The sequence below is a fragment of the Dromaius novaehollandiae genome, chromosome 3 (genome assembly GCF_036370855.1).
Source record: "Dromaius novaehollandiae isolate bDroNov1 chromosome 3, bDroNov1.hap1, whole genome shotgun sequence".
NCBI lineage: Eukaryota > Metazoa > Chordata > Aves > Casuariiformes > Dromaiidae > Dromaius > Dromaius novaehollandiae.
Window position 1 is genome coordinate 53,558,516 of NC_088100.1, and position 23,529 is coordinate 53,582,044.

The following is a 23,529-nucleotide window of genomic DNA, read 5'->3' on the forward strand; positions in this document are numbered from 1 at the left end:
GCTAATAAATTGTCTTCATACTGTCATAGAGAACCAACTGTAAAGTACATTTATGTTAAACAGGTATGTATTTGACACACGTTGAAGATAAACCTAGGACACACTGAAATAAAAATGGATTCTTGTTCCCCCCCACGCCTTAATGTTGTAACAAAAGGAAACTATTCCATCACGTAGCCAAGTGTTGTAGCATATGCAGAAAGCATTTGCTGTATCATATTTTGAATTCTTTGATCTTAGAAGTAACACACACAAAAAAAATAATTCTTATGGCTTGTCATGCAGCCATCTTCGTGCTACAAACTACAGCAAAATACCTGCATGACATTATGATCCACAATAGGCATGATACTATTCACTCACCAGTAACTTTCTTTTAGCCTCAGCCTGCTTAATACAATCACTGGTTGAACAGAATTAGACTGGATGCCGGAAGCTCCATGCGTTATTAGTTACCTGATATAAAATGCTAACAGACTTTCCACAAGCATACAGAATTTCAATGGTCAACTACTTGGTTTTATAGTTGCCTGATAAGCAAGGAATATTGAATTCCCACTGTGCAGGGAATTCAATACAAGCAATAATATAGTGCCAAAGTTCTCCTTGGGGGCTTCATATAAAGAAAAGAATTCTTAATTAATGTTATATAATTAGTTTCAGGTGGATACTCAACCTGATACAGAAACAGCTTATTTTGATTTAATTTAAACCAGTGACATTAGCTAAATCAAGAGAAGCCACTTTGCTTTCAAAGTAGAAATGACTACATCTTCTAATATTTGAATTTATATATATTTTTTCCTCATTTAGAAAAGTTCCTAGAATAGCAGCTCACATCAGAATGAGGCAAGTGCAGACAAGCTTACAAAGTTACCCTTTAACCTGAGAGATGTGAATTAGTTCATTAAGTCACAGTAATTCAGTATTACACTGAAGAAACAATTAGATTCAACAGATCAGAAAAGCTTGAATATCAAGCTTCAAATGTGTACATACAAGGATGGTGATTTAGCCCAGTCTCAATTCTAAAGATGCAAGTTCTCCAGACAAATTCAAACTGATTTGGTAAGGAAACATTAGGGCAGCCATGCTACATAAAAGCAAGTGATACTGAAGAAACTCAGGAGTAATCATTCCCCATAGTAAATACACATGAACATCAACTGTTAGAATCCTGGGCTGGTTTTGAGGAAGTATATAGCAAAGCATTAGTGAAAAAGGTCAATATTCTATTTGAATATGTAACTACAGATAGACATGAATTTACAACATAATGAATACATGTTTATACATTCCGATAATTAGTTGTTGTTGCTACTGGACAGTTTTCAGCTTTATTTCACCATTTCCCTTTGTCACTGTACCAGCTGTAGGCTATTCTTTCAGACAGTACTTGTGTAGTAAGCAACACACAAAAAAAGGAGCAAAGAGTTTTTAAATAAAATAATAGCTTTCAGCTTCAGTATTTGCAGCAATTTTCACAATATGAAGTATTACTACTTCTTAAACGTGTTTCTCCTAAAGCATATCCACTATGAAAGCTCAGGGAATGTTTGTGCAAACAGAGGAGGGAGTCACTAAAGGCAGAAATTTAAACCTTTGTTTTTCCATTATGAAAAAGCAGTCAAGACAACATTCTCAAATGCAGAGGTGCCCTATAGTAATAGCCAAGAAGACTAAGATACAGGTTTAAATGAAACATCTTTAGCAGCTGCTGGGGGAGGTGGTGGGGAGTTAGCAAAGAAAAAAGTGAGAGAAGTAGTATAGGTAGTATAGTGCAGACATCATGACCAGATCGCCTTCCTTTTCTTTCCTTGTATACTCTAAAACCAAAAGGATACAGCTAACCATTAACTAGCTTATTAATTACCTAAACTGCACAATCCCATGCACAAACACAGATCTATATATGACTACTTCAGTTCACTTCAGCAGAACTCAATAACTAATAAAGTTAAACAAACAAGAAAAAATCAGTATAAACTTTCTTTCTTATCAACAGCAAGGAAAACTGCTAACCCAAAAGTTAGAGTCCTCACATTATCAAGCACCAGAAAGAGCCTTTCAAGCCACCTCAAACCAGGCAGCACACTATGAAAAATGGAACTAATTTAGCCCAGAGGTACTACATACAAAACCTTTCCCTTGTTTAGCCTCTACATAAAATTATCCCTTATATAATTAGCTACACTGAGGAAAGAAAACCTTTCAACAAATAAACATCTCCCCCTCCCCCTGTATCGGTGGAAAATGTCTCTTCAGGTGCTACCTCTTAGCAGCATTCACAGCCACAAACTTGTAATCACACATACATAAATATAAGTAAAAAGATGCAGATAACAGAATAGTATTGACCTAACCCATTGTCCAGTAGTGCTAACAATCTGTCGACAGCACCAAAGACAGTTAACAAGAGAAAAAATAGAAGTTTCCCCAAGCTGTTCAGTAGACCTTCATAGAGTTCCAGAAAGCATAAGACTCAAAAGGGCTTTGGGGCTGCTTTCCTGAAAAGGAAGTACGGGTTTCATCATACAGATACCTTCGTAAAGACACCATTTTATGATATTGCTTTATGCAGAATGTCAAAACCATTAAAGAACAAAGAGAACTAAATAGAAAACTGACTGCTGGGTTCAGGTCTTCAATCTTGGTTATTTATGGAGTAAGCACTGGCAATGTAGATATCTACTAATTGCTATCAAATTTCAAGAGGCTAGGCTGCAAAACTTTCTTCCTTAGTTGCTGCTGGAAAGTACCAGGACTCACAGTGCCTTATATTGATGCTATGCAATAGTTACAATAGTCTGGGAACTAAAAACTTTCACTACTTCTGAATTCTCATGCTAATAGTGAAGAACGACAGTGATACCAGTTTTAGTGGTAAGCCAGTATATTCCCTTATATACCTAGCTTTTCTCTGTGTAGTTTCTTCATCTCTGTGATGTATGGAAACACAACACATCATTAGTATATTTTGCTTTGGACAGCTATACTCATCCATTGGATCTTTTCTGTAATTGCCTGAAACTGTAAGAAAAGTCTGTTCTCAGTGTACAGCACAGTTCAGAGATGCAGTGTTTATACAAAGCAGCATGGTATAATGGGATAACCCTAATGCTTATCTTTGTCTTTTTTTTTTTTTTTTAATTTGGCTATATAATGATTTAAAGCACATAATCATCAATATTCAAATATCTACTTTTAAAAATTTACTTTTTTAAGTTGATAGGAGCAGAAGCATAGAGCAAAAAATATGCAATGATAGATACAGTAAATTAGAGTAATGTAATTCACCTTTCCTATTTGTTTTGACGTCTAGCATACTTAGTAGCCAGACAGGTCTTCTCAAATTATAAATGATGTTTTCATAGAGCTGTATGCTCACAGATTCCTGTAGTTAAATGTTTCTGTTCTTAGCAGCCATCTAAGTTGTAGAAATTAGTATGGACAAACACAGGTAAGTCTTTTTGTTTTTGATAAGTAATGGTGATTAATTAGAAACATGACTAACTCCACAGAGTTTGTCTAGGGCATATTTTGGGCTAAAATCAGTGAGAAAGTGATAGACAAGTTTTAACACTTCGTTGTTAGCCATCATGGAGGAAAAGTCCACTGAATTAGGAAAATCCTTTCATTGCATTCACTTCCTTCTTCTAAATCCCCATCTATCTGACACACTACTTAGCCTTTGCTCTAACTACAGTAAAAAGAGACAAGAAAGACACCCTAAGCAAGCACCACCTCTATATGTACCCTTCTGAGATGTGCAGTACTCACACATCAGTTGGTGGAACAACTAATGGTGCAGCTGCTTCCAGCAGCTCTCATCACCCTGTTGTGGGCTGAGTAAAATGTACACATCGATGATTTGGGGGAAAAGAGAGCTCAAAACCATTTTCCATATATCTTGACGGTACCCCCAAACCCATTTAAATTTTTGTTTTCTTCTTTCTCATTTTAATTGTAATGACAGTTGTGAAAAGATCCAAGACTACTGACCTAAAACTGGGAATGGAAAAGAGGAAATTAACTTTTCAAATGTGAACATTTTGCCCTGTTCAGGTAGCACAAAGCTGCCAAAAGTTTTACGGCTAATAGCTCCTTCAAGGTATGTTTTTACGATTAAACTAAACTAGCTTTATCTATAATAATAGCCAGCTAACTTTGAAAGGGCTAGTTCATGGAACTAAATTGGCAGAAAACTATGGTTTTTTTTTCCTCTATGGTGGATTTTGTTTGTTGTTTTTGTTTTTGTTTTCATAGTACAGATGCCTTAGTCAGTTCATCATGAAGTCAGAGAAAAGCTAATGCCAGAATAAGGGAAGCAGTGCAATCATGAAGCTGGAAGTAGGAGGGAGAGCAGATCAGTTATACTGTACAGCAGAACCTCACCCCTAGTAGTAGGGAACAGTCTGCTGGCCTAAAATCCCCAGATTAGAGGCATATCAAGCCACAGAAGAGCAATGTGAAAAGTACCACTGTTCTCCAGCAACTCTTGAAGAGTAAGTCCTGAGCTATTATAACCTTTAAATCACTTCCTTACTTCTGTCTCTCAGGGACTGAACAGGTCACAGCTGATAAGATATTCTCATCCCTGCCTGATTCACTCTGCTTCCTGATTTCTTGATTAACCTTTGATATCTCAAACAAACAAAAAGTAGTGAACCACTGGCCATCTGTGCAAATACCTTGTCAGTGCTAATTTTTGCATTTCTGGCCTGCTGTGTGAAGTCTTAATAAAGTAAAGCTATATCTGTGTAAGGAAAATGCACCAATTCAATTTAAATCAATTTTAAAACCAATTTAAACTGTTGTGAAGCACTGTGTGAACACTATTTTGATTCAACAGTGACAGGCTAGCTTCAATTACACTGATCCCAATCTTCAGAAACTAATCTGACATATAGCAATGACCACATAGTCATTTGTATCAGTTACCAAAAAAAAAAGAAAAAGAAAAAGAAAAAGAAAAGTGAACAGGTGCAAACTTCTCATACAATCCAAGCCTCTCAGTTTGAATTTCCTATTTGATTGAGTTTTGGCAATGGATAAGTTGGCAGTGAATAAAAATAGACAGAATAAATGGAATTCTGTAGTCTATAGACAGTTCAGTGCCAGGAAGACAAGACTGCTAGCCACTCAGTTAGCCATACCAGTAGAAGATTAAAAAAAAAAAAAAAAAAGGAAAAAGGGCTGGATTGAAGATGGATGTGTCTGAGGAGACATGCAGTTATGAACATGCAGATGAGATCCTTGGCTATTCTCTTAACTTCTACTGTGCAGGAGTTATCGACAAGCTGTGGATCAGCAATCTCATTATTGCTAAGTCATGAATGTTCCTTCTCTCCTCATCTGTTTTTAGTGTGAATACATCACAGGTGCAATGTACCACAGCATTTATTTGCAGCACAGCAAACCTGAGGATCAAAGAATAGAAGCAAAGAGGAACAAACAGCATTTTTACAAAACAAGTCCTGAACAAAGATTTTCTTGTTACTTCTTGTAAACCCAGCCACAAAGTTTGCCATTTAGAAGTTTGTAAACAACCAGGATTTTATTCAGGAAGCTCACTGGAGAAAAAAAATCGCTATCCCTCCCAAATACCAAAATACCCCTTCTATCCCAAGTTAATGTTACACTCGAAACCGTGATAATTTCACATTTCAGAGCCTGTGATTTACTGGTAGCTGCCTGCAATCATATTATATGTAGATGAAAATACTGTATTGTATATATGGTGTATGTATTGGCATTTTACTAGCAACACTGCCAGAAATACACTTTAGAAAAGGAAGTAAGTTCTTTTTACCCCTTTCTGCCATCATTTTGCCTGGAGCCACTGATGTAGATGTGCTGGCTGTACACTCAGTTCTCTGCCAAGATTCCCGTTTCCTCACCTCACCCCGCTTGACAAGCAGATATCTCCAGGAATATCACATTCCTGCAGGTGGTGACTGGGAGATCAAAGCATTGGAAGGGCAGGCTGAAGCAAGTTTCTTGGCATTGAAATGGCCGAGGAGCACACTAAAACAGAGCTCTTCCTCTGTGCAGAAGAAAAAGAGGAAAAAAGTCCCCATTAAATTTGTATAACCTGTGCCCATGCAATTCTATTTGCTGTATAGTCAGTTTTAGCCCATGATATATCTGATTTGAGGGTTAAATAACATCATGGCTACATCTGTATTATTGGACCCTACAGTACTTTTCTGTTTCCAAATTTGGCTGTGCACCCCAACAACAGGAAGACTGTACTGAGAAAAGGCTCTCTTTCATGCAGCTCCCTAATCTCCTCAGTCCCTTTCTTGGTTTCTATGCAGGTCAGTGGGTACCTTGACACCGTCCATCACAATGCTGTCTGGGCACACAGACAGGCAGAGGAATGGGAAGTGCCACTGGGTGCGTCTGGGTGCTGCAGTCACCGACGTAAGGAGTGTGGGGACCAGCAATCTCCAAAGGGAAGAGCAATGAGGTGAGTAACTTGAGTCAGATCTTCTAAATAGTCATTTGCCACCACAATAATATGTAGTGTCTGTTACCCTAAAGCTAAGAAGGAGAGAAACATGAAATATAAGTGCGTAGGACAGTGTAATAGCTGGGTCGTCCTCTAAACTGACCAGAAGGAAGGACAGAAATATAGCTGTCACTAGCTGCATCCCACATGTATCCTGATTATATCCAGCCTGATTCTTTCATACCTCCAACCTCAAATGGCCCTCTCTCTCATTCTTTTCCCAGTATTACTAATTCCAAAGTCTCATGGTAGCCAATCACTTCTGTATTTTAGGTTTCTCTTCATACTTTGTGTTTGAAGAGGCGAGGGGAGAAAGAAGCAGGTCAAAAAGGTTCAGGGTTGATCTGATGGGGACACGGGAAGAAAACTGCACAGAACCTGAAATTGAATTCTTTAATTCTAAGCTTTATCTATCTTATATTGAGCAACTGTTTTTCACCTTTCCTTCAAACATGGTTTACTTCAACCTAAATGTCTATGCAGACAAATAGTATAGCATGTAAGCTAATTATACCAGATGAGGATCTGGACAAGTAACATTCCAAGTGATTCCCAGAATAGTTACTTTCACTTCACTTTCTTAAATAGCCGAACCTATTTTGAGAGCAATGAGTACTTATTTCCACTACTGTACTCATGTCAAAAGTTTTAGCAATTCTAAACATGTCTTCAATCTCACAAGAGACCTGGGGCTTAAAAGCAAAATACAGCAGATAACAAAGGCTCTACTTCTGACATGAAAAGCAAATAACAGAACTAAATCTCATTTTTTTTTTCAGCTCAGATATTTAATACTTTGTAATGGACAGTATGAAAAGTTCAAGTTGCTCTGTCATACATAACTTGATGGTCTAATTCTCCACTAATTTGCTTTTTTCAGGTGATAACAATTAAACATCCTGAGGTATTGATACGCAGTTCTCACAGTACTGTGAGCCATATTTTTGAACTGTAGGATAAACATATGAAGCTGCATCTGCCTACCATCTATTGCGGGGTTGGGAAAAAAATATGTACAGATTTGTTTAACAAACAGCTACAGAAACAAATGTTTTCAAACTCTTGACTTAAAAGGAGTAGATAGTGAATTTACCAGTTAGGAGAATCCAACCAATGCAGTTACTGCATTTCAAGCAACTAGCAGATTCTCTACATTCTCTAGTGTTCACTAGTTTCCAAAGACCAATAAAGACATGCCAAAAGCTGATGCTTTTCAAGAGAAGCAAAACAAAGCAAGTCGCATTTCTTGGCACTTTTTTAAAAGAAAAATATGGATTTCCTTTGCATCTGAAGACAAGTTCAGTCTCATTTTAAGCTGTTGTTCTAAGCTTTGAAGTGACTCCTCAGGGGGATATATTCCACATCAAGTGCATATATATAGCTGAAATTTAAATGGTGGGAGGGGTTGGTTTTTAGTTATTGTGCTGTTTTTAGCCATGGCTAACTGTTTTAGTGTTCCATGAGTATTCTGGAATACAGGAAGAACTCTATGTACTTCTATCCCTGACAATTCTTGAAGCAGTACAGACAACAGGCTCAGTCATCTTCTGAAAAAGAGAAAATCCAGTCAGTAAGTACCAGTAGATGCTACTAACTGAGTTCAATAACTCAGTCCTTCCTCCAAACCTAATGTTCTCCTCCAAATCTGCAGCTGAAAAAACAGAGAGAACTGCTTCCATATTGTGCTGTCTATCCCCTTTAATCTTTGGAAACCACTTGTAGAGACTGTTACAGTTTCTCAGAGTTGGAAGATGGGATGACAGCCCAGTAGCTTTCCTGAAGACTATCCACTCCACTAACATTCTTCCTCCTGTTTAGGGAGACTTGTAACTTATATTTTGTGTCAGAATTTGCCCAAGGGGTCATGTGAACTAATTCATTCATTTTTCAAATCCCTACATTGCTACTCTGATGAGTGAAACGTGGTGGCTGTGACATGGTCACTACGAAGTATGTTTCCTTTTTGTTTAATATCATAGCATTGTAAGCAGATAAAATACTGACACATTTAAACTGTTTTGCCTCATTATTCCCATGGTGTGTCCTAGTGAGAGAGCTTGTTTGTATCCACACTCCAGCCCCAAGGAGATATCAAAAGCATTTGAGTTAGAACTGGGTAACTTAGTGTGCAGAGTATCCTGAGAGAGGAATGTTATCCCCTAAGCTTACCTATGTGTCTGACAAGACTTCCCTCAGCCTATCTTTACCATACATTTGCTGGGACACCTATACTCAGTGCTTCACAAGGGTGTCCTTCCTACTGCAACTCATCAGCACCGACTGATCTCAGTGCATCAATGTTTTGTAGCACACTGATACGATGATACATGTAGTAACTCATGAGGCTGGGAAAGATGAGGGAGGAATGGAAAGCTTCAAAAACCTAAAAGGAGGGAGCAGAATACTCACATCCTAACTACTCAGTTTATTTCAAGGACCATGCCACCCTGTCAAGTGCTAGACATAATCTCAGGTCAATTGCTCAGGTTAAAAAAAGGATATAATCAAGTCCCTGCTATCAAGATCTGGTCCACCATCTTTGATTTTTATGAAAGTATCTGTTGTGTGATAACAAACAACACAAATTGATTTCCAGATGTCCTGGACTCACTGTTAAGAGAAGGAGCTATGGCTAATAAATTGTGAGGGAGGAGATTGTGGAGGACACCTGGCAGCAGGAGACAGTGTTGCCTTATGACTCTCACAGAGAAGAGCTTGGAGGATGAGCTGCTGCTGGGGAGGGGGATCTCACTGCACCCAGTTGTAATCTTTAGAGTTTCTGGCCATGGCCAGGATAGATCCCTGCTGCAAAAGTTTACTGCCTCATCCACTGCTTTGTGGATTTGCTAAATGATTTCTCTGCCACCTAGTCCAGAGACCAATGGTTTTCTGTCTTTTTTCCTCCTCACTCAGAGGCTGCACAAGTTGCCTCCTGCTATAGATCTCCTGAAACACTGTCTGAATTAGGAAGGCCCTCTTGCCCTTGCCTTGTCCTTAGTCTTGTTACAGCCTTTTTCTCCTTCTGTGAGCACTGCCTCCATGTTTTGCATACTCAGCTGGGACATGGAGACATCAGTATACTCAGAAATGAACCAAAACTCAGGTCTATTTTGGCAAAGCTGGAGTTTTACAGAAATCTGCTTCAGAAAGAGGCTCTTGTTAGTGCATTTTGTTCTGAGCAACAGTTCCATGGGCTTCCAGCACACGTGGCACAATCCCATGCAGGCTGTGGAGTTTTTAAAGAGGGATATCTTTGCCCACAGTGGAGGCTGGTGTGAGGATGCAGTGTCCACAGTATAGTGACTTGTGAGAGATTTGGCAGCTTTCCAGAGAGGGAGACTGGACTTCCAGAACATATCTACGGGTTTCTGGAAGCACTGTAAGGACTAAGTGGCCATGAAGTTTGTCCTGCAGTATATAAAGGGGAATCATCCTATGATGTCCCCAAAAGTTTTCCAAAAGTTAGATATTTAGTCTTGGAGGCATCATAAGGCAGATTTTACAAAGTTATATTCATTCAGCTACCACAGCTCTCCAGGACAGCAGTCTAATATAACTTCTTGATAATGATACGTCATATATATAATGATTATATAATGGGACAATGATTATATAATGGGATAATGTCCTTGGAGTAGGAAGGAGAAGTTCTGAAAGAAACTATTACAAAAAAGTCTTTGAAATATACTTCTGGCAGTAGTCTTGCTATTAACAGACATTTAGAATAGAGAAAGAAAAAAAAGAAAAAGGACTTCTGATTGTGTTCCATACAAATCCTGAGGTTTCAAGTTGATTGGATTTCTACTTCTTCTGAAAGGAAATGAAAGAAAATTAAAAGAAAAAAAAAAGGAGGGAGTAGAAAATGCCCATTTCTTTTTTTAAAAAGTCAGGTTTTTTTCTCCCATCCATGACATTGGATAAATATTTGCTCCCAAAGCTCTGCCTGAGAAAATATTGAAGAATTTATCCTTATATGACAAGTGACTGTCTTAATAATTGACAGCATTTGTTACTTATTACATTAAAAAAAACTTTCATGAATACTTTCTTATTCAGGGGTCATATCAGAAAAAAAAAAAAAAACTCTGGCACAGTAATATTACTTTATAGGTTCATGGGATGCCATCTGCAGAAGAGTATTCAGATGATCAGGCATGTGATTGATGCATGCATGGTCTTCTGAGTAAGCTCCTCCCTGCCACTGCCAAATTAGTGTTGGAGTCCCTGAGCTCAGTAGTCCTGTCAGAGCTTCATATATCTGTGGCTCAGCTTCAGCTTGTAAACATGTAATATCACTGGTAAGTATTTTAAGGTTCCTTTATGACTGGGAGCTGGAAGAAAATGATGACTTATTGCAGACATTCTTTTTCTTTCCATGATAAGAAGTGATAGAAGGGTGTTGATGTTTAAAATATTGTCAATGGGTAGCTAAGTTGATTCTCACTGAGATGGATACAGGAAATCATTCCTCAGAACATTTTTAGCTAAGGTTCTGAAAGGGCAAGCAGATACCTCTACATCTGTTCCAGTCTCTTCACATGTTTGAATGCATCTTACAGACCATATTAGCTAGAGATTTCATTCTGAGGGAGACAGCAACAAACAAAGATACCCCCCCCTCAGTGCCCAAGCCTTTAGGATCTGGAGAACAAAGAAATAACATTTAAAAGATGCCAATATATCTTACAGCTTGCCAGCTAAATCCATACTCTGCATATGATAACTATTAATATCCACAGATGTGTTGCAAGACAGACATGTTTTAAGGCATTTAGAAAAAATGGCTAAAATTTGTTTGCTAACAATATTCCTCCATGGCTGAAAGACCCAATAATCTAAGGAAAATAGATAACTGCTCTCCTACATGAGAAATGTAAGGGACAAAATGCATGATGGCTTATATGGCCAATTTCACAAAGAGAAAAGTTGGGGGCGGGGGGGACAGTGAATGACTAAGTATGAACCAGCGTTTGCTCATTATATTGCTCGCAATATTTGAATAGTTAAAAATAAATTGTCATTCATAGCAAGATATAAATATATTTTTATTTATTTCATAGAATTAATTCGACCAGTTTTCTCTTATATTTATTTAGTAGATTGTATTACTTTTCCTTGCTTTGAAATATTTCTGTATACCTGTTAGTAATATTGTTCTTATCATCTTTATATGCTTAGGACATATATTATTAAGGCCTAAGATCTGTGAGTCTTAATATAAAATATTAGTCAAGTTCTGTTGCTGATGTCAGTTGTCAAGACAGTTGTTTTCAGTGGCTTCACAAGTCCCCTTTCTTTTCCCTTTGCAGCATTGATACTACAGTAAATCGCAGTGCAATAAATCTTGTCTTGCAGCCAATGGAATAAAACCAGAAAAGTGTTCACAGACAGTTATTTAAGTACCAAATAATAGAGAATCCATTATAAAAATCTCCCAAAAACTTTGTTAGGGGGCAGAAGGATAGACTCATGATAAAGGAGAGCCTGAAAGGGAAAGAAAAAACAAAAAACACTTGTTTCATAGATACACATTAGCAACAGGTCTCTGATTGATCAGTTTAAAGCAAGGTATGCACTCCCCCCCCCAAAAAAACAAAACAAAACAAAACAAAACAAAACAAAAAAACCCCATGCAAAATAGGAGATTGGACTATATAGCTAAGAATAGACAGAGACTAAGGCTTCTCCTTGTACTTGCTCTTTCAGGATGAGGAAATCCTGAATCCTTTTCTGCACAGCTGCAACAAAAGATTTGAACAATGTTGCTTTTCTCCCTTTCAGACCCTTCCTGTGCATATAATCAAGACAGGCCTCTGGTAGCTGGGAAGATGTGGGTGAGACTTTTCTCAGGAAGAGGAAGGAAAGCTCTCATTCCCAAAGGTGCATTTCCACAGAACAGCTTGAGGCAATTTAACAGATCACTGCTACCAAACCCTGCTGCCACCTCCTCCTGCCCCACCTCATGCACAGCCTCAAGCTATACTGACTAACTTGAACTGTTAAGCTGATTCAAATTGCTTAGCAGAAAATTAAGGTTTCAAAGACAATGGGTATTTTTTGTTGGATTAGTGAATTGTATTGACTCATGGAATAATTCTGTGTGCATCAGAATTGACACAAAAGATGGGACAAGGCCACATGTCTGGAACAGGGAGAGAAGCATGGCCATGAGTGATTAGTACAGAATAATGGAAGAGGGGAGGGAAAAGAGGAGGAAGAAACAGGAGGGGAGAGGAGGAGAGGCTGTGAGACCCAGTAATACACAGCTAAGAGTGTGCTCACTACTAAGCAGGTCAACCTGGGTGAGAAAAGACCACCAGGATCACCAAGGACTGCAACTTCACTTCCTTCCCTTATCAGTGCCTCTGGTGTCCCAAGTACCTCCCCACTTTGACTCATCTCAGGACTGGTCAAACACCTGTGTAACTATCTTGCATGGGAGAAGATTTCCATGCCTCTTAGGATTGGAGCCAAATGCCCTCTTCAGTGATTTCTGGTGGCATAAGAGCTTTCTCTGCCTGTCCACATGCAAACGATGAATTCTATCTTTCCTATGTACAGTTGTTTGCCACCAACCATGACTAGCTGCTCAAGAATCTATTTTTAATTTCACTTCTTCTAGGAACTACTTTCTTGAAGCCCCTTCTGAGTAAAGGATTGAATTTCAGGCAAAGCCCTCTTCTCAGCATTTCTTAATAGCTGGCTGTATGTAGGTGGCTTACCATCACGCTGTTTTCCTGCAGACAGCCCCTGCTTAACATGCAAGCTGGTATTAATCTGAGTTTCAGCTACCTGATTCCCACAACTCACAGTAAAAGAAGTCTTACTCAAGGTTCTGGTTTTGAGACCCTTTTAGAGGTTTTAAGCTGGATCAAGAACATACCAAGATTGCCTGGAGGCTGTTTGTGTTGCTCTAGGAACAATGTCTGCAAAGTCTGTGCCCATACCAGTAAACCAAACAGCACCAGGAAATGATCCCAGACACTGCAGTTTGATTTTCTGTGCTGTATAATCTCCAGAGTAATTGCTGCTCAGACTGATCAGCATTATTCCAAACATACAGCTTGTGTATGGGTCAGAAGTCAGCATGGTTACGGACCATTTCCAATAGGCAGTTTGGAGGAAGCCATCCTGTTTTGAAGGGTAAGGTTATCTAACATTATGGAAGTGGGCTGTACCATTCCAGTTGGCCTTAATGCTACAGAGCTTTCCTGAGCTTGTTTAACTTACAGAGACACAACTAAATAATTTATTGTATTCTGAGCTTCCTGTGATAATGCCCATCTAGTATTAGTATTTAATCTGAACAGAACCAAGGCTAAATAAAGGCCCCTCAGGCTTAAATTCTATCTCCTCGCTGCATTTATTTCAGAAGAGTCACATCATGAGTTTATTATTTTGCTGCCTCATGCATTACGTTGGACACTTTTTTCATTTACTTGACAACACAATTAAGCAAAAAGTTTCTTGCCAGTAGGGTGCACAGTGATGTATGCTGGTGGTTTTTGAAAGCCATTCAAAACAGAAAATGTTAAAGCTCTCTTTCTTTCTTTTTCATTAGGAGGAAGAAAAATTGTTTCATTATTTTTTATTCTCTTTGTTTTCTGTAATGTCAGTTCTGACTTTAAAGCCAATGTGTTCCATAAGACTCTTCTAATGAATTTTTTCCCCCAGACCATGCAACCCTTTCTTTAGACTGTACTTCTTTCTAATTGACCTGCTAAGCTTTCTTCCAAAAGCTTGCTTTCTTTTCTGCTTCCTTTCTTTTGGAATTCAGAAAAGGCAATTTAAACTGATTTCAGTCTATTATAGATTTTGGAAGGATTCCAGAGGCAAAGATACAACTAAAACAAACTGGCAAAACTGATTATTTTAAAGTCTTAGCTTTTAGTTTGGACAGTTTTGACAATAATACTGAAAGAATGTTGGAAAATATCACAGTCCAGTCTGAAAACTGCTATATAATGTGCGGTGAATAAATAACACACCAAGTGACACTGACAAAGGAATTCCAGAGAAAAATGATGCCTTCAAAATATTGTCAAATTATTAACCCCCAATTTCTGTTCCCACTTATGTCAGACTAAGTCTGCAGTATTTTCACTCACTTCACATCAACATTGGATTCTTTATTGCTATACACATTTTTTACAAAAGGTGAATATCAACGGAGTTATTTCAGTGAGAAATAGATATAGCTTAGGCTTTTAGTCAACAAAAGGACACTTTGCAGTCAGAAGCATGATTGCAGGTGCCAGAAGTTTGGGTCTGGGATTGTTCCCTCTGGAAAACAGAAGAAGAGGAGAAAGTAGGTTGAAGCATTTCAGCATCCTCTGTTTGGGTTTCAGATACAGTTGGAGTGGATTTTTGGTCATGAAAATTTTAATGTACTTCTGAGTTTAACACTTTGTATGTAACATATATCGTTTTCATTCTCTGGCCATGTAGCACATTCCATCTTTAGGAGCTGATGTAGTGCAGCTGTGAATCAGATGCAGCTAGTCTCCCATTATCACAGTATTCACTGGGACAATCAGTATTTACAGACAACATCCAAGTCAGTTCTGCTGGGAGGTAGCTCTTCAAAGATGATGATGTTCAAAGGCTGTACTATCCATACTATTATACTATTATGGATAACTACAAAATAACATTTTAATAGACTTTCTATAAAGGAAGCTGGAGTAGTGTTTCAGTTTACCTACACGCTTTGTGAGAGACATCTCCTTTCACATGTGGCTGCCTTAAATTTTCTCAAACATGACCTCTCCATGAAATAAACAAAAAAGGCCTCACTTCACTGATTTTCTGTTCCCTAATGCATGAATACACTAGAATAAATAGCTGGACATTTGATAAATTCAGGTAAATGCAAATACAACGACTTGCATTTATCTCAGGAGAAATGCCATTGGCTTTCATGAGAACTGAATTTTATCAAAAGCAAACCTTGACCCAACAAGATTAATTACTGAACATCCATAACGAACCAATCCAGTAGCAGAAGTGAGTCATTAGTTTGTAATAAGCCTAATCTGATCATATTTGAATCTTTTGCTTTTCATGCAAAATGTATGTAAAGTGCTCAGCCTGAGCTGATGAATTGCTTTTATATTTTTGTAGCACTGGTAAAGCCACCAGCTCTTCTTACTGTGTTTGCCTCCAACAGATTCTCTATTACTATACACTTTTCTTTATTCTCAGAAGATAAAACAAGTATTTGATTTACACTGGCTGAAGCAGCAATCCTAGCCTAACATTTTTCCCCATACAGGATAACCTGCATTTACGTTACTAAGTAACAAAAAACTCAGAAAAGCATGAAGCCTGAGTAGCAAAAAAATCATAAAGGCTACACTTCCTCCCTTGCTTTTGAGGAGGGCAGTATGTGCTATTTTGTTGCCTTTGTGTCCTCATTGTTCATAAGCTCTGAGTTTGTCGCCTGTCATCTTTCATGGGGCATGAGCTTGGCAGAATCCAAATGCCACGCACTGCTATTTTTGCCAGCAGGAGCACTCCTGGGTCTGTGAATGGTTGTCTAGAAAAATTGCTTTTTATGATCTTTTGGTTCAGCTGACTCTGCAGTGGAGGCCTGCTACAATTGTTTGAACAGTTTGCAATGAAGAGGGCATAAGGCATAAATGTTCACTGGCTCCTTTGGGATTGTTAGGAATGCATCTGCCTGTTAAATGTCTCAGAGTTTAATTCAAAGAGTGAAGTGGTATGCCTGAGAGTATGCGCCTTATCCTCAGAATTTAAAATAAGCAGTCCCTTAGGTTGTTCTGGTTATGCATTTATTTTTGCTGTTGTTTGGTCTTGACTCTCCAAGGACCATCCAGATGAACTCCTGAAGTAGGTATAATATATTATATACTTCTCTCTGACTGATATATGGTTTGGACAGCTTATGTGTAGGTTATCCTTCCAGCACCATTGGGATTCTGCTAGAGATGACTGAGTACAGCTACAAGGTACAGCTAAAGGAGCCTCCCAGACTGATTGGTTTGGGTGACTTTGGTATTCACATAGCCATTTGGTTAGCTCAAGAAATACCAATACTTTTCCTGCTTGATTTACAGCTTGGCTTTCTAATACTGGGATGGGACAAATCCTCAATCTTTAACTGGCACAGCCCCTTTGAATTTAGTAAAACAATGATGATTTGCACTGCCTTACTTTTTGGCTAATTGAAGGGTTTGTTACTGATTATTTTCCTTATCTGGATATTAACATCCATTTCCAAGTTGTGGGAAACTTCTTCTATGCTAAATTGACAAACTGTCTAATAATTAAGGCAAGACTTCGCTCTTTCTTACTTACCTTCTATCTTGAAACTGCTCATGTAGTTCTACATTGCATTTTTTTTGAGCTATGGATTTCTCAGTCTAATGGATTTGAAAGAGCTAAGCACATTTCTAGGGCTAAGCATAAAACTGAATTTTCAATCTTTTTTTTTTCTGAATTAAATGAATATTTGGGGTGTGAAATGGTATGACTACAACTCTTTGAAAAGTCTTCTTGCAACAGGCGGGATTAATAATGTGTCAGATATTTAAACCTAGAAAAAGTAACATTCTGTATCCAAAATAAAACACTGTTACCAGTGGCAACCTCATTGGCTATTTCAGCAGACCGAGCAGGAGCTGGAGGAGTGTGCAGGGCAAACCACTCTCTCAACATGGGAGATGACTCTTCTTTGTTCGGACAATGTAGGAAGGATGCTTAAGCTATACCCACTTTGTGTAAAATTACAGAGCCACAGCTTCTAACATGGCTTATTCTGTAATAAATGACTTTTACAGCCAGCCAGAAATAATCGGAACAAAGCATGCTATAGCTGCCATCACCTGCTTTAATGTCTCCAATTGGAACTAAATTCACCAAAATGGACCATAAGAAATAGCAGGGAGCACTGTTCCTTTTCACTTGTGTTTGAATAGCTGGCTTCACCTTTCATCTAGGTTCAGGCTAAACTAACCTGTTGAGGGCAACAGTCATCTTCCCTTCAGGCTACTGGGGAAAGCTCCCCTTTGTCTCACAACAGTGAAAACTGCAGAGGTCATTACTTGGAAAAGCAGTGCTGTGGAGGCTAAAGTGGAAAATAAGCTAACAAATGCTAAGAGGGGGCGTTGCCCAGTGAAGCTCTTTTTGTCCCCCAAATGCCTCTGGCCTGGGTGCAAGAGAAGAAGGAAATGAGGAATATCCTGAGGGCAGAGTTCTCAGTTTGCCTAAATGCTAGCACAGGAGATACAACACACTGAATGAAGATGTGTGTGGTCATCCAGTGTGTGTGGGTGACTAAATCATGTACATGCAACAGCCACACCATGAGCACATGGAGCCATGCAAAGGAAAGGGACTGCAGCACCAGGTTCAAAGGTTCAAAGGTCCAGCAAGACCCCTTGAACGGGATACTGCTCAGGGCCCATAGCCATCACTGCAGGAGGCTTTAAGTGTCATACACCAGCCATTGCCTGAAGCAGAGGAGAAGCCATGGTGCTTCTGTGACCCTGTGAGCTATCAGTACTGCAGCTACAGTGGTGATCACAGAGGGCAAAACAGGAATCTCAGAAACTTTGGTCTGACAGGTGAGTGAAAATGTGGCTGCGTGCCCTTATCTTTTATTTATTTTTCATTCTGACACCGCCCAGGGTTTCTGCCCAAGGTTCCCTCAAGTGCACTGACAGGATCACAGTGGTTCACTCAGTCTGCAAAAGCAACAAAAAAAAGATATTTGATATTGAAAAGAATGGCACATTTCCCTTCTTTGGTGTTTTGCATTACTGTTGCACTTTGAACGACCTAGGATTGTCTACATTTCATTTCTTCACTGCTGTGGCTCAGAAACACCTACCTGTGAGGCCATCATTTCATCAAGAATATTGTTGTCCGAAAAGCGGATTCGTTGCCCGGTGTGCAATGAGCCAATAATTACACACTCAGGAGAGACATTTATTTATTTATTTCAGAGTTGCGCAAGCCTGGGTGCTCAGTGGTCTCCCACAAATCGAGCACACACACCCCCCCCCCCCCCCAACTTTTCAGGTAGCATTTATACAATCAAATTTGCCATATTTGTGACTTCCTTCCTCTTATTGCCATATTTGTGACTTCCTTCCTCTTTCACACTGATTGGTTAATGATTTCTTCACATTTCCCTGGGTCCCACCCCTACTTCTCAAGGTCCTGATCAATTAATTAACACTGCCCCAGCTGGGTCAGTAGGTGTTATCTTCCAAGGCCCTGAGGAAGAAGACATAATCCAGACCCCTTAATCATCACTGTTTTAACAGTGAGAGGAAGCTTTTTACTTCCCAAGGTCCTGGCGTCCAAACAGGCCTTATTTCTCAGCCTTGGCATCCTCCCTTCTGGAGAGTGGGGCACAGGAATGCAGACTGCTTGTAACTCCCTTATCTTTCCAGCCTGCACCAGCTCTGAGGCCTTTTCTTAACGAACTAGGAGCGCGGCCTAAGGCTTCAGCAAATTTAGCTACTTATGCTAAGCAAGTGTGCGGCTACTCATGCTAAGCAAATTCTACCTAAGATAGAAGTTATCCAAATCTACCTACTTCAAACATTCTTTCTGAGCTTCTCAGGGTTGTCTTGTAACAATATAATAAAATCTTTTATTGTATTTTATTTAAAAAATTCTGAAGAAATGGTCCCTCATCCAAACGTGCTGGAAGCTCATAAACCGTGGATTATTTAGTGCTGTAGTTGATGCCAGAAAATATTTATTCACTGAAGATTCCAGGCTGGATGAAGGGTTATTCTATGGGTTTATAATAGGATGACATCAATCAATGGGAAAAAGTCATTTAATTGACAAGCAATTAGTTAGCAAATCTTTAACTAAAAGGCAAAGTGTTACAGGGTGGGTGAAAAAAGGTAACAGGGGAAATTTGTTCCACTTAGGAAGCTGATGGAAGATCTGTATGAAAAGATCTCAGGCAAAATAAGCCAGGAGGTATTACAAGACAGCCCTGGGAAGCTCAGAAAGAATGTTTGGACTGGGTAGATTAGGATAACTTCTACCTCTATTTTCTAAAAAAGAAGCATTCTTTAATCAAGGGCATCCTAGAACTGCTAATCCTTAACTGAAGACCTTGGGACTTGAACTGTAAATTATTGAACTGAGGCTGTCTAGAGGTAGTCACTTAGATAAAACTTGCTTAGCATGAGTAGCTAAATTTGCTGAAGCCTTAGGCCGCACTCCTAATTCAGTAAGAAAGGGCCCTAGAGCTGGTGCAGGCTGGAAAGATAAGGGAGTTACAAGCGGTCTGCATTCCTGTGCCCCACACTCCAAAAGGGAGGATGTCAAGGCTTTGAAATAAGGCCTGCTTGGGCACCAGGACCTTGGGAAACAAAGCCTCCTCTCGCTGCTGAAACAATGTTAATTAAGGGGTCTGGACTATCTCCCCCTCATCAGGACCTTGGGAGATAACACCTACTGTCCCTGCTGGGGCAGTGTTAATTGCTGGAATTACTATCTCCCCCTCGTCAGGACCTTGAGAGACAGGGGTGGGACCTGGGGAATGAAGAAATCACTAACCAATCAGTGTTAAAGGGAAAATTGCAAACCTGGCAATTTGTTTGTATAAATGCTACTTGAAAAGTTGGAGGAGTATGCTTGATTTGTGGGAAACCACCGAGCATCCAGGCTTGTGCAACTCTGAAATAAAGAAGCAAATGTCTCTCCTGAGTGTGTAATTATTGGCTTATTGCACACCGGGCAACAAATCCGCTTTTTGAACAACAGAGTGACTGGCATAGGTAGTATGCTGAACTAGACTTACCTGTGGTGGGCATAGCCATCCTTGCCCTGGATAACTGGCAAGCAGAATAAAAATCACATACTGACCAAATCCAAAGTCTTTCTTAAGTATTCTATACTTACTATAACCATAGGTCATTCAGCAAGGGTTACAAAAAAAAAAAAAAAAAAAAAAAAAAAAAAAGACATTCATATAAAGTGCTTGCTTATGTTACATATTCCTAAACCTGCAGGCATTGCTCAATCTGTAAACTTGGTTTTGAATAAAAATATTTAGTAGTAATCAGTTACACTCCATCAAGAAAAGATGACTAGTTACATGTTTAATTTTACTGTCATAGCTGGAATTTGTCTTGGATTATAGGTAATCCAAGGATTAGGGTACAGTAACGGTTCTACCTTGATGGAAGCAACAACTACCTCACAGCATTTAATACTCAAAGAGCAGCATAATCCTTTCACTTTTGCTGAAATTTTACTCATAACATACAAAAGACTAATGGGCAGCCTTTCACTATGCAACAACACTACAACTAGAGGGCAGTCCCCGAAACTAGGAGGAGATTGTTTTAAAACAGATAAAAGAAGTACTTTTTAGACTGTAGGTAGCGAAAATATAAGAGTAGGGTTGTCAAACTTGAATGAGGAAAGGGAAGCAAGAGAAATTCCAATTAGGAAAATATTTTCACAAGGAGTGTGGTAAAAGCCATGGGAGCACATTGCTCAGAAAGGCCGCAGAATCTCCATCTCTGGCAATTTTCAAAACTCAGGTGGACAAGAGCCTGAGCGACCTGATCTAACTTTGAAGTTAACCTTACTTTGAGCAGGAGGTTGGACTTGGTGATCTCCAGAGGCCTCTATCAACCTAAATTAATCTATGATTCTATATACTTCTGGAATTTGTTGCTAAGGTGGTTGAGAGATACAGATAGTATCAGCAGATTCAAAAAGAGATTAGAAAAAATAATTGACAATGTGTCTATAAATAGTAAGAAAATAAGCCAAGATGTGCCTTCTAGCACCCCTAATGATCACAGATACTGGAAATGGACAACAGGAATGGTGGGTGACAGCCAGGCTCACAGTTTCTCCCTAAGTAGCATCTCCTATTGACATAGTCAAAAGGAGAATACTTGGCAGATTAATTGCTGGTCTGATCCCTCAAGACATTTCTTCTTATCATTATTTCTTCCTCTTACTTATTCCTCTTACTATTTCTTACTTGGCTGCTTTGTCTCTTGTACATTTCCTGGATCCTTCACTGTAGTCCCTCTGCTCATATGACTTGTTTCCCAACTCTTTTCTGGTTTTCCTAAAAACTTCTAATGAAAACTAAGCCCAGGTGTCTTAAACAGCTCATTAAGCCTGACTATGCTAAGTAATCAGTGAAATTCCTCCAAGAAAAAGGTGAGCTGATAGATCTACCTGTGCTGTCTTTGGTGTCATGATAATCAGGTTTCCTTTTTTTAAAACTAGCCTCTCCTTGCATGGAATAACTACTACCTAAAGCTCTCTGTCAGTGTCATGCACATATTATTGTATTGTTTATCACTCTGGAGATGATTTTGAATCATGGACATACCTGATATCACACCAAAGTATCCTGAGGACTTTACTTTGGGCCTCTGCTCCTTATCAGCATACTCAGATATAGACCTGTCATAAAGCATCTTTCTGTGTAAACACTATTTGAATGCAGGAGCAGGCTCTATGAATAAGAGCTTACATATGAACCTACCATATGTAAAGCTGCAGATGATGTGAGGACGGAGATTAGAAGATGTGAACATGGAGCTACAGGCTCTGGGGGATTGGAGTTTGCTGGAGGACATCAGAGTTCTAAGTTTTAGCATTAAGCCTGTTTCCATTTTGCTAAGAGAATAGTTTGGAGTTCATATTAGGAAGAAATATGGGCTCTGCCTCTATCCCAATCCATTTGTTCCAAGCAGAATCAAATTCAATGTTAAAACTTTGCAAAAAGTTTTTCATACATTGATGGGTTGAGGCTAAACCGGAATAAAAGTCTTAGGTAGCAAAGAAATATCTATAAGTATATTTCAGCATAAGGTTATTAAGAAAATCCTATAAGCAAATGTTCATATTCAGACTCATGCATTAGTCAAGCTGACTTCAGCAGACACCAAAGTGCCCTCCCTAAGATGCGTTCTTTCATGATCTGGGGTCTAAAGCCTGCACTATTTAGGAGTTTGACCACGCCCATGTTTCTCCTGCCCTGCAAGAGATATTACAGTTATCTGAACCACGAATGTCTCTTGGAACTTCTACTAGGCTAGTATGCAATCACAGCCTCTCTAGAGCAGTCCCATCTGTCTGTAGCATAATGATTCACACATTTTTCTTTAGTAAAGGGTAGGAAAAGTCATCACTCTGGGAATTTACAATCCCCTTTGGTCATCCACTACACTGGAACCATAACAACAGCTTTCAATATTGTGCTCTAGTTTTAATGGATTATGCTTTTTATTGCTGGCTGCAGTTTTAGTTCTCAGAAATAAAACAAAAAAATTCATTATATTAAAAATTTCTCCAATCTTCATTAATGTTGCTCTCTTTAGTGTTATTTATTGAATGATTAAATTACCATTAGCAGATGGTAACTGAAGTATATAAAATGCAAATGTCTGCAATATCAAGCAAGCATATTTTACTGACAAAATTTAATATAAGTGCACATCATGATTGCTCTTTTTTGTTCACAGAATGGAAGATAATAGGGATGTGTACCACATCTCAATTAGATTAATTAATCTATTTATTCAACAAATCAAGCTGATGCTAGTAGTTTAGTTAACAATATAGAAAGATAGGTGATATTGGAGCATATGGTCTTCAGTTAAAAATGAACTTCTCTGCTCTGTAATGGAACTTTCTCTTCACGTTTTGTAATTTTAATGGTACACTATCAGGAGCTTAAGGCATATCAGAGAAAAAGGTTATAAATTGTTTCTTGGTTTTATTCTGCATTCTAGATAATCTCATTTTATAGAAGAGACTCAAAATGCTGAGATTTGGACTCTAAAGACTTGAATAATTAAGAAAATGTTCTATTTCCTGTCATCACAGTCCTCCACATTCCCCATATGGGTGATTTGAACGTGTACTCCAAATTCCCATTGACTTGAGTGGGATTTAAGTAATAAATATTCAGAGCTGAAGTCTTTGCAGACTACAACATGAAGGTAATGGGAATAATATGGAATATCCCCATTGCCCCATTTCCT

At 38.8% G+C, this 23,529-nt stretch overlaps 1 long non-coding RNA gene across 2 annotated transcripts in view; it reads left to right on the forward strand.

Annotated features, from left to right (window-relative positions):
• LOC112997463 (uncharacterized) overlaps positions 1 to 23,529 on the forward strand; it is an 82,666-nt gene that overhangs the window by 2,233 nt on the left and 56,904 nt on the right. For both annotated transcript variants that reach the window (XR_010388338.1, XR_010388337.1), the window contains exon 2: positions 6,321 to 6,472. This is a non-coding gene — a long non-coding RNA (uncharacterized LOC112997463). The remainder of the gene's footprint in view (positions 1 to 6,320; positions 6,473 to 23,529) is intronic.